The following is a 12,297-nucleotide window of genomic DNA, read 5'->3' as shown; positions in this document are numbered from 1 at the left end:
CATCCTGGTTCTAGTCAGATCCAGAGGTCCAATCAGCTGCACATCGCCCAGAGACATCTGGTACACTTATCCTAATTCATCCCTCCCTTCTAAATAAGCTAGAGCCAGTTTCTATTACTTGTAACCAAAAGAATTCTACCTAATATGCATAAACTTATACGAATCTCATTGTGTGAAGCAAACTTGTGGGTTTTGTTTTCAAAAGAAATAGCTACTTGGTTGTCTCAATTAGTGGAAAATTCCAGCTTAGATCCGACCTTTGTGTTAGAGGGTGCAGGGACTGATCCAAGGCATGTGCCCTGGTAAGCCTATGAAATCAAATTTACTTAAAACCTAAACCCTTCCAGTAACTTCTAGCCTGATAATCACTTGCATAATGTCCACAAATGACTGAGTATAAGAAAGTTACAGCCAATTAACCATTTGTGACTCATATGACATCTCAATTCACTTACAGTAATCTATGGGATGATATGAAAAGCACATTATATGGTCTAGGGCAGAGATTGTTAGTTTACCATCCTCTCCTTACTAGAGCTACATTTCCCAGCCCTTCCTGAAGGCAAGGCCGGGCCATAGGAAGAACTAAGGTCTGACCCTTGGATTATGGGTGCAAGTGATGGGTGCAATTTCTGGGCCACTTCCTTAAAAGGAATAACCCAAGACCTTGCTTCTCTGTTCCCTTCCTGCTCCTGGAATGTGACTATGGTGCTGGGGCAGGAGCAGCCCTGCTAAACCATGAGGCAAAAGCCATGTGTTGTAAAGCCATGTCTAGCTAGAGAGCAACAAGCTGTAAAGAGGCCAGGTCCCCCACTCACTCTACTCACATTTAGACTTTTCCATGAGAAAGAAAGAAACCATCATTTGTCACTGTTATTTTGATTTTTGTTGCAGTAGCCGAACCAGTACCCTAACTATAAGTGTTGGCATGGGGGGAAAAAAAGGAAGGACTATTTCTTGCAAAAGGTATTGTAGCCAAAAGCAACACTTTAAATTGACAAGGTTCACTCACTCAGTAAATACTTGTTGAGTCACAAAGGTCTGAACGTGGACAGCTGAGCATCCTTGGGAAAAGCACCCAGGGTGGTGAAGCAGTGCAGCCCATGTGAGACGGGGAGCACCAAATGAGCATGGGACAGCGAGCCCAGGGAAGGGAGGCCTCGGGACAGGCCATACAGCTGTCTTCAGACATGTGCACGAGGGGACTTGTTCCATATGGCCCCAGGGGACTGAACTAAACCAACAGGTTATTCAGGGAACCAAAGCACTAACATCCCGAGAGTTCCATCAGTCAAGGTTCTTGGCTGCAAGCTCCAGAAACAGACTCTGTATAAAGCAAAAATGAAATCTATTGGAATGATAGTTGAAGGAATCATAGAATGGACCAGAGACCAGGGGACTGGCCAGGAACCAAGCATACTCTGGAGGGCTGGTTACCAGGAGGCACAGCCACAGCTGTGGAGCAGGAAGGTTCTGGTCAGCGCGATGAATGACCTCTAACTGTTCTTCACATTGCTGAGTTGTTCACTTAGGATTCGGAATCATGCGAGAGAGTCTGGTTGGCTGCACCTGAATGTCTTCCCTTCCCCGGGTGAAGGTGGGTAGAGTAGGGGGAAATCTAGTTCTGCTGACCCCAGCATGGGAGTCAGGCACCACTGCCAAGAGGCACCAAGATGCTCTCAGGCAAATGTCCTGTGCCACCTCTGTAAGGCTGGTGGTGGGCCCCCTTCCCCTCCCTAGATCAAAAAGAAAAGGCTCACAAGACCAGACCCGCCAAAGACAACTGCCAGGCCCTGCTGAAAACAACAACACCTGGATGTCAACCCAGATAAGAAAGTTTTCGGTTTCTGGATTTTGCAAATACGACCAGCCCCTCCTATTTCTCAATAACCACCGAAGGTCACAGGGGAAAATCCCCAGCCCTTCCCGCCAAAAGTCCATGGTCTGCCTCAAACAGTATAAAAGCCTTAAACCCTTCCAAACGGATGCAACTTCTCAGCCCCCACCCCTTGAGACCTGCAAACCTCACCCAGGAGCGCTCAATAAAGCCACGTTGTTTGGCCCCACTCTCTTTCTCTCTCTGTTTCTTTCACCACTGGAAAACTTTACAACCTCCACCTCCAAAGATGCTTTCAAAGCTCATGAATCTGTGACCAGTGTCTCAGAATTGGGAGAGAACTGTCTATTTAGGAAAGTTATCTCCTTTCCACATGCTTCACATATGCACATACACCCTGCTGAGTGATTGCAGTGATGAAAGATTCACTACCTCCCAAGTTCTTTTTCACATTAAGATGAAATTGAGCCTGGAGAGTTTAGACTCTGCCTGGCACTCAAGTCTCTCAAATCTGGACTCGTTTTCATAGAGGTGAGTCCTGTGATTCTCCTACATAAACCTTTCCTCCTGTCAAACTTATTCACTCAATGCCACCATCCTCTGACCCCACTGAAACATCTTCTGCTTATTCTCTCTCCTCTTATTTAGCAAAATGTTATCCATTCTTCACATTCCAGCTTAAATCCCACATCACACGTGGAACATTCCGGAACCACCCCAGCCCAAAGTAATCTTTCTTCGGAAATTTTTGCCTGTACTGTTCATTAGGCAATTAATTTCTTTTTATTTCTTCTCTTGCTACCCAGATTATAACTTCTTGAAGACATGGACTATTTCTTATACACCTTTGCATCTCCTGGAGAACTTGAAAAAATTCTTTTCATGTGGACTTCTGTTTGTTCGTTTTGGCTTAATTGGTTTGAATACCAAAGGTAGGTATGACTTTGGCCCCTTATGCGGGAATTTGAGGAAGGGGCAACAGGAGAAGATGAGGATGGAAGTATATCAGAGAATAACCTAAAATGACTTCCCTCGGAGCATAATAATATGAATGATTTATAATTTTACAGCTTTATTTGAGGTCTAATTGATATACAATAAACTGTACATATTTAAAGTATGCCATTTGATAAGTTTTGACATATGTATATATCCATGAGAACATTGCCTTAATCAAGATAATAAATATATCCATCATGCTCCCAAAGTTTCCTCATTTCCCTTTGTAATATCTCTGCTTCACTCCTACCACAATCAACCATCAATTTGTTTTATAGAACTGTAAGTTTGCATTTTCTAGAATTTTATATAAGTAGAATCATTCGGTATGTAATTTTTTTATCTTGTTTCTTTCACTCAGCATAATTATTTTGAGATCCATCCATGTTGTTTAACATATCAGTAGTTCATTCTTTTTTATTGCTAAGCAGAATTTCATTGTATAGGTACATCACAATTCGTTTTTCCATTCACCTATTAATGGTCATTTGAGTTGTTTCTAATTTTTGACTATTACAAATAAAGCTTCTATGAACGTTTGTGTACAAGTCTTTGTATGGACACACACTTTCATTTATCATAGGTAAATACCTAGGATTAGAATGGCTGGGTCACATGGTAGGTCTATGTATAACATTGTAAGAAATTACCGCAATGATCTCACCATTACATTCCCATCAGCAGCGTATGAGTGTTCCAGTTGCTCCATCTCCTTATCAACATTTGGTCTTTTGAGTCTTTTTAATTGTAGTCATTCTAATACCACTAATTAATATGTAGTGGTATCTCATTATAGTTTTATTTTGCATTATCTTAATAACTAACGCTGTTGAACATCTTTTCATGTGCTTATTTGCCATCCACAGATGGTTTATTTGATGAAATGTCTGTTCATGTTTAAAATTTTTAAAATTGGGTGTTTTCTTATTGTTGAGTTTTGACTCAGGTTACGTATTATGCATATTGTGGACATACATCTTTCACCAGAGGAGGCCTGTGTGTGACAGCAATGAGCCTGCATTTGTACCTCCACTATGCTCAGTCATTTGACTGGGGGCAGCCTGAGGGACACGTGGCTTCAGCCCCATGGGGTAGTGGATCCAGAGGGACAGCAGTTGGTGATCTGAGCAGCATCTTTTTACCTCCATCATGTGCATGCAAGAAGGTACGATCGGGGCCAGGCATGGTGGCTCATGCCTGTAATCTCAGTACTTTGGGAGGTCGAGACTGAAGGACCCCTTGAGGCCAGGAGTTAGCCTGAGCAACACAGCAAGACCCTGTCTCCACAAAAAGTACAAAATGAAAAAAAAAATTAGCTGGGCATGATGGTGTGAGCCTGTAGTTCCAGCTACTTGGGAGTCTGAGGCGGAAGGATCACTTGAGCCAGGAGTTTGAGGTTGCAGTGAGCTATGATGCCACTGTACCGCTCCAGCCCAGGAAACAGAGCAAGACCCTGTCTGGAAAAAAGAAAAAAGAAAGGTATGATCGGTGTGAGGATGGAGTAGGCACAGGTGCTACGGGAATATAGCTGAGAGGCGCCTGTGTCAGTCTTTCAGGGTAAGGGTGGGCTTTCTGTCAGACAGTGGTCAAACTTGAGATCTAAGAAGAGAATAGGAGTTAGCAAAGTCACATCTACTACTGATGGAAGAGCAAACTAGTACCATCACTTTAGAAACCACATGGAAGGCAGCACTCCATTTCTAGGTGCAGGCCTTAGAGGAACTCCTGCACACGTACATATATGCATGAATCTATGTGTACAACAATGTTCCCAGCAGTATAACAGCTATCCCCAAAAGAAACAACCCAGATCCATCAACAGTCGGATGGATAAATAGTGGTTTAGCTGAACAATGGAATAGCATTGGCAATGAAAATAAATGAACCACAGCTGCACTATCTTTGATGAATCTCATAAATATAACAGTGAGGGGAGCAAGCAAGACACTCACACAACATTCAGAAAACAGGCAGAAATAGCTGTTGCTTAGGAATGCATCCTCAAAGGGTGAGACTACGAAGAAAAGCAAGGAAAGGAGTAGGAGAGAGAGTGGTTGTGCTTCCAGAGAGGTGTGGAGAGGGGTTCTGGGATGTTTGCTAATAATTATTCTTGAAATTCTCTATATGGGTTTCATGCAATTTCTGTCTATGTGATATATCTTGTAATTTTTTTTAAAAAAGGGGTAAAATAGGAGGAGTCAGCTGAAGGAGAGGCCCGGGTTCCAGGCAGAGGGCAAAGGACAGGAGGGAAAATGAGTGCAGAGCTCTGGGACTTACGAACAGGGACAGAAGGCAGAAAGGCAGCAGGGAGGAGTGGAGAGGGGAGGAGGTGGGCAGGTGGCCCTTACGGAAGGAAGGGCCTCATAAAACCTGTTGAGTAGCGTGGACTTCACCCTTAGGGCAATGGGGAGCCACTTGTAAGTACAGTATTTAAGCTGGGAAGAGACTGAGTGGGATTTGCATTTTCAGAAAGCTCCTCTGGCCATAGAAGGATGTGTCTCCCAGTAACCAAATGAGGAACAGGGAAGTGGGGGAAGAGAATCTCTGATCTTAGACCTTGGTGCTGCATGTGGCCCTCACCAAGGCCTTGGTTTAAATTGAGTTTAAAGCTCTGCTTTCAAAGCCTGAGTCTGGGCTTCTGCATCCTCAGACCCATGGCTCACGGTTCTTGGTCACACAGCATCAAGGGACTTGTCATTTCTTAAGCATTGAATCATTAATGACAAGAGGAGATTCTTCTATCTGGTTGCTCTCTCATGTCAATCAGGCAAATATTTGATTGAGGAGAAAGTGTCATCCCTAGCCCCAAAGGCCTCCTCATTTACATTCTGAATGTTTTGGCATTTGGGGGCAAAGGAGAAACACACACGCAAGAGAAAAAAAATAAAATAAAAAATAAAAGGATTTACAGCAAGTAGTTGATCCTTACAGAAAGTTAACCTTTTGTAGGAATCATTTAATAACAGCACTATATGGGCTGGGTGTGGTGGCTCATGCCTGTAATCCTAGCACTTTGGGAAGCCAAGGCGGGAGGATTGCTTGAGGTCAGGAGTTTGAGACTAGCCTGAGCAAGAGTCAGACCCTATCTCTACTAAAAATAGAAAAATTAGCTGGGTGTGGTAGTGGGTGCCTATATTTCCAGCTACGAGGGAGGCTGAGGCAGGAGGATTATTTGAGCCCAAGAGTTGGAGGTTGCAGTGAACTGTGACAACGTCACTGCATTAGTCTAACCTGGGTGACAGAGACTCTGTCTCAAAAAAAGAAAAAAGTACTATTTGTGATAATTCTTTACCACTACTAAAATGAGTTGTTCCATTTGCAATAAATTATGGAGGAGCATCTGGATAATGTGGTTAAAGTTTTCATAGTTGTTATATACTTAATATTAAGGTCAATTGTGGACTTCTTTATTCAAGTTGGGAACTAAATGACCAAGGTTATATCTTGCATGTTCTCCTAAGATCTCAGTACACCTAGGCTGAAAGTTCAAGATGATTTATTGTGGGAGGTATCACTTGATAGCGCCCAATTACCTTGTAATTTTAATTGTACCTGAGGGATTTTTTTTGTCAGTCTAGAAACCTACTGCTATTGTTGTCATTATTTTTAAAAATATGAGCAACTTGAAAAAATAGATATTATCTGATACTGAAATATTATATCCTGACCTGATATATAAAATCTTCCTCATAGCTACTTTTGAGGGCTTTGGCTTGCTACCAGATATCTTCTCCACTGCAAATGATCATTTACTTCCTGAATATTTTCTCTGTTGGAAGCCCTCCTGCCTCCTACACAGTATTTCCCTCTTCTTCCTTAGTAAAAGGATAGTCCAAAGAAGTTCAGATCAAGGGTACAATTCTGTTTTGTCTAGGCAACCTTGACTCTCAGTCAGTGTGAGTTGCGTAACTATTGGTATAATCAAGCACCTACAGGCTTTGATCCTGTTGCTAAGTCTCTACTCAAGCCTGGCTGAGTAGAATGATGGCACTCTCCTCTTTGGATCAGCAGAACTGCACCCAGTCAATCCCAGCCATAGGGGGCGGGATGGTTCTCACAGCTGGTTAGACTTGGAGATGACACTTGCATATGGACCTTACTAGGAAGTGGTGACTGGTGGTGTCATGACACCCATCTGTCAACATTCCGTAAGTGGCAGACCCAAGGCAGGCTTTGGGACTATCCCCATCCTCTTCCTGGTTAAAGCCCGGAATAGAGACTATTTAGAGCAATAAAAGATAACCTCGGCTCATCAGAAGATTATCATCTTACTGTGAAGTTTTATGAAGGTAAAACATCCAGAGAAGAAATGCTAACGAATTGAATTGCAACATAAGCCTTCTATTAGGAGCTGAAAAACACCAAAGGTGGGTGTGGCCAGAACAAAGGAAAGTTGGTCTAGAATGTTTTTGGAGAAGAGACCTAAGACCATAGTTGACACTTGCCCCCCTAAGATAACCCTGCAAACATCCAAGCAGTCGCCAAGTCCTCTAGATTCTACCCGATAACACTCTTTTCTTCCTCTGCATTCTGCATGCTCTTGCCCACTTGGAAGCAGTTTAGGCCTGATCGCGTTCTGCCCTTTCATCTCTGGCCTCAAAACTCCTTGGTGCTGAGTGGGCCCGGGCCTGGCCCAGGCCTCCTGCCCCACCCTGAGTGGCTGCCACCCTCCCCAGGTTTGTTCTGTGGGGTCCTCCTGCAGCCCTTTGTGCAGCAATCCCTGGAGAGCCGGCAGACACGTTTCCTCCACCTGCGGCCCTCTCCAGCTCACGCCTCTGTTCCTCCCTTTACTAAACCTGCAAGGCTTCCAGTGTGTTCTTCTGGATTTTGCACTTGTGGAGAAATAACATAAAGCTGTTTAATACGTCCAACTTTATTGACGTTTAACACTAAGAACACCTGTGGGCCTGTTGGGGGACACTGTATAACACTGTTAGAAGAAAGAACTAACTCTTGCAGCAAGTGGAGATGCAGGAAGTAGTTTGTCTTTTTCAAGTCACAGAGTTAAAAAAAAAGTATTAATTATCTCTTTCCTAAAAAAGATATTGTGGTAAAGAGAATATTTCCCATAATCATTCTTTTTTTTTTTTTTGGCAAGGGATGGCGAAGTTGGGGTGAAAATAAGGAAGTATTGCATTTAGACCACCTTCCCTTTATTTCTTACAAGTAGGGCCCAAAGTTGACCGCCCCCCAAAAGTAGTTGATCAAAATTTGAAAAATAATTAGGAAATGGGTGGATTAAAAGGGAGAAAATCCTTAAAAAGCTTTCCAAATGTCTGTGTGGAATATATGTTCCATGCAGTATTTCATTCCGCAAGGAGCACAGCCTTGGCACGTGCAAGCTGATCAAGTAAGGTAAAAATTAGCCTCCTTAGTACTTAGAGCCTTAGTGAGAAGAACAAGAAGACTCCAGGGCAAATGGTCATGACCTAAGGGTCCAAAGGGTGGACGAGGGTGTGTGTGGGGGGGTATAGAAAATACCAGTGGGTTCACCGGTAAAACAGTTAAAAACAAAATTAGTTTGAAACGTTGCGATGTGCATCTGGGCCATGGACTGAGGAATGCAGGTGCACGTTGAGTAGCTGGACAGAGAAGTGGGTTTTCACAGGTCCAGGGCCTTCCTGGGAGCTGGCAGCCATGGGACGATGACAAGTCTTAGTGAAGCCAGACTGAGCAGGTGGCGTACACTGTGCCACAAATGGAGGCTCACTTTTTTCAAGAAGATGATAGGATGATGAGAGTGATGACCGGTAGCTTAAAACATGACTTGGTTCTCCTGTGGGATCATTTTCTCCAAGAACTGAAAATATCCACATTTCTGCACTTTCTGGGGGGGGGCTTATTTAGAGACACAAGGTTACTTAAGTAGAATGATGATTTATCTTCCCTTCTCCCAGTGATATTTAGAACTCACCTTTTAGAATATAGGAGGACCCTATTCACTGTATTTATCCATTAGCAACAGTAAAACTGGCATCATAGCACATAGCACATGGATAAGAAGAATCTGGTAAATGAAGGTTTGTTTTTTTTGCCTTGTGCCAGCCCGGGGCTCTAGGGCTTGGGATAAATAATTTACCTTGTTTCCTTATTAGATTCCTTATCTACAGACAGGGAGATCACTCATTTTATATACTTTCCACTGCCCACCTGAATGGTTCCGGTAGACTGGGATCCTGGCTGGAAGCCTCAATTCACAGTTTTCAGAACCAAACTCCAGTGCACTTGGATCACGGGAACTCGGGTTATAGCACTAGCTCTGCCTTAAATCCTTGCTGCTGGGATTCTTCCTTGCTTTGGAGAACAGCCACATTTAGGGGAAGGAAGGAAAAAGGAACCAGAAAAAAGAGAACCAAGGAGGCAAAGGAGAACCCCAAGAGTGCAGGGTCATGCATGGCGAAGAAGAGACCCTCAGGGCTGCAGAAGGGTCCCTGACAATGATGCCAGGGAAATAGCTACTCGATGGGTGCATAGGAGATCAGCGGTGATGGTGTGAGCGAACCCAGGCTGCAAAGGCTGGGGGCAGATGCAGTGAGCCTAGACTGTTCGGGAAATGGGGCTGAGAGAAGAAAGAAGAAAAATGATGAATTGGGAGGGCAACAGGGTAAAGATAATGCTGTTTTTTCCCGAAAGAAGTCTGTGCAAAGGGAGAGTTTGATCACTCTAGGGAGGACCCATTATAAGGGCCCTACGAGTAGGAGACTGCAGTAGCACTGACAGTACAGAGTAGGGCTGCAAAGTTTGTTCATCCACTGATAGTTGCTCAGTTTGCATTGGCTAGTAAACATTATGCTGTGTGGTACTGGGCTTAAGTGTGCAGGCTCTGAGTTTTCTGCCATGCAGAGCAAGTTATTGAAGCTCTTATTGTCTCATTTTCCTTATGGGCAAAATGTGATAATACCCATCTTTGTGGTAAGAATTGAATGTTAATATATGCAAAGCACTTAAAACACGTCCTGGCTCATACTGAATGGTATAAATGTTACATTGAGTAATAAAAATAACAGTGATCTTTGAGAATGAACGATTAAAATCTCAAGGTCAAGTCTCGTTATACAGCAACATAAAATAAGAAGGTAGAGGTGATGAAACTGACCAGGGCCTATCCTGAAATTACTTTTTTGAAATAGGGCTGGATTTTAACTTCTGTTCCTATTCTTTTTTCCTCTGTCCCCCTCAAGAAAAACTTACTTGAAAATTAATCAGAACTTCTGGTTAATCACATCTTAAACATATACCATGTTTTGGAGACCCTAAGAATTAGAGACACTTTTTAAAGTAATAACCTATGTGAAGAAAAGCATACAATTTTACTGAGACATAAAAAGGTAATGAGTCTAAATATGGAGGAAGTGCCAATGCTTTACAAATTAACATACCTACTTAATATAATTTGAATTACTATCCTAGTGAGAAGAAATTTTAAAATTCATACAAAAAATAAACAAGCAAAAATAATCAACAATTTTTTTAAAAAGGAGATAAATGAGGGAGGCTAACTCTACCAGAAATTAAAGCATGCTCTAAAACTACAATAAACAAAACATGAGAATTTATTACTAGATTAATGAAATAGATCATGTGGCTCCTAATGTAGTCATTTTCAAAAATAGGAGCTTTTTCAAAGAATGCATGCCACCCCCTGGCAATTCTGGCATGCCTCTCTTTGGGATCAAACCCTCCAGTTGTAAATCATTGCACATTTTGCCTTTGTATTTTGTGGAAATAGAAAAAATAGTAAGAACCACTTCCCCACAATATATAAGAATTTAGCATATGATTAAAAGTCTATCTCAAATTAATTAAAGTATAGAATATCCAATAATTCATACTGAGAGAAATGATTAACTATTTGGGAAAAAAATTAGAGTTTCCCGTCAGAATTTGTACCACATATATTCCAGAAGGTTTCTTAAAATTTTTTTTACTTCAAAATATTAAGGGGGTACAAATGTATTATGTGGATCATTTTTGTAAAGCCTGAGTCCTGGCTATAGATATGCCTGTCGCCCAAATAGTGTTCATAGTACCCATTAAGTTGGCTTATTCTCCCACTCCTACCCCCTCCCCCTGGTTGATTTCCACTGAATTTTACTTACCTCTGTGCACTTGTGTGCTCATTGGTTAGTTCCAATATAATAGCGAGTACATGTGGTATTTATTTTCCATTCTTGTAATACTTCACTTAGGAGAATGGTTTCCAGTTCTATCCAGATTGTTGCAAAAGGTATTAATTCATCTTTTTTATAGCCAAGTAGTATTCCATGGTATGTATATATCACATTAATCCACTCATGAATTGATGGGCACTTGACATTTTTAAATTACTACATCAAATACTGCAGTAATGTTTTATAATACCATATGCTGACTATACATAATATAAAGTTAAAAATTGTTTTGGTGAATTTAAGTTTGTAGTTATAGCAGGAAGACACTAAATTTACAGCATTTCTTATACTTTCAAGAATCTTTTCCTTTACTTTAATGAAGCCACAAGCATTCTGCTGCTGTGCTTTTTAAAACAAGGTTGAAGGGGAAACATCAGGCTAGCTGCCCTCTCTCTCCCTTTCAGAAATGGAATGAGTCCGTGGGTGGTCACCAAATTGGGAGGGTTTGACAGTGCTGACTCTGTGGTGAGGTATTGTGCAAACAGGCTAATTTCCTTATACCACTTGTCAAGTTAGAGGAAGGGGGAGAAGAAGAAGCCAGATCCTTACTTATCCCTCCCTGGGCATTAGGCAAAACTGTGCAGATTCCAAGAGGAAATGCTCCAAGTTGAAGTCAACTCATGGTATCGCCTTGGTCTTCGGCTTGGCACATTACCGAGGAGTCCATTTGTAAACTGGGTCACATAATTGACAACAGGAGGGATAGTTGAAGTGGTATTATCCTAGAAAAATCTGTAACTCACTTATGAAACTCCAGAAATTCCTTGTTTCCTACTCTTAAAGGTGAAGTTAGTTGATGCTATACAGGTAATTTGGATTAATTACCTGTGTGGTTTTTCTTAAGAATGTGGGCTGTGGACCAGTCCAGCAAGAGAACATGTTAAAGCCCAGAGATCACGGAAAAAACTTGTGCTCAAACCATCCTCTTCATCTTTGTGGTGAATGGGAGATAGGAGATGTGAAATGGTAAAGCCTCTGGGTAGCGTGACAAAGCGACTCTGTTCTTGGTTTTCATGGAATACATGATTAATCCATTGAATGATGCCAGCACCATGATCTGTGTGGTAGGAGAACCAGAGGCCAGAAATATAGCATGGTGGCTAAGAGTATGAGATCAGCCTTCAGACAGTCTAGATCCAAATTTTGTTTCTATTACCATGCATGTAATCTTGGGCTAGTTACAAAACCTTTGCATGCCTGTATTTCCTAATCCCTAAAATGGGACTAATTATACTTGACTCTATTAAAGAAAAAATTATTCAAATAATGCTTGTGAAAGCACCGTAAAAA

The sequence above is a fragment of the Microcebus murinus genome, chromosome 1, assembly GCF_040939455.1.
Source record: "Microcebus murinus isolate Inina chromosome 1, M.murinus_Inina_mat1.0, whole genome shotgun sequence".
In the NCBI taxonomy this organism is placed as follows: domain Eukaryota; kingdom Metazoa; phylum Chordata; class Mammalia; order Primates; family Cheirogaleidae; genus Microcebus; species Microcebus murinus.
This window is presented reverse-complemented; position numbering follows the sequence as displayed.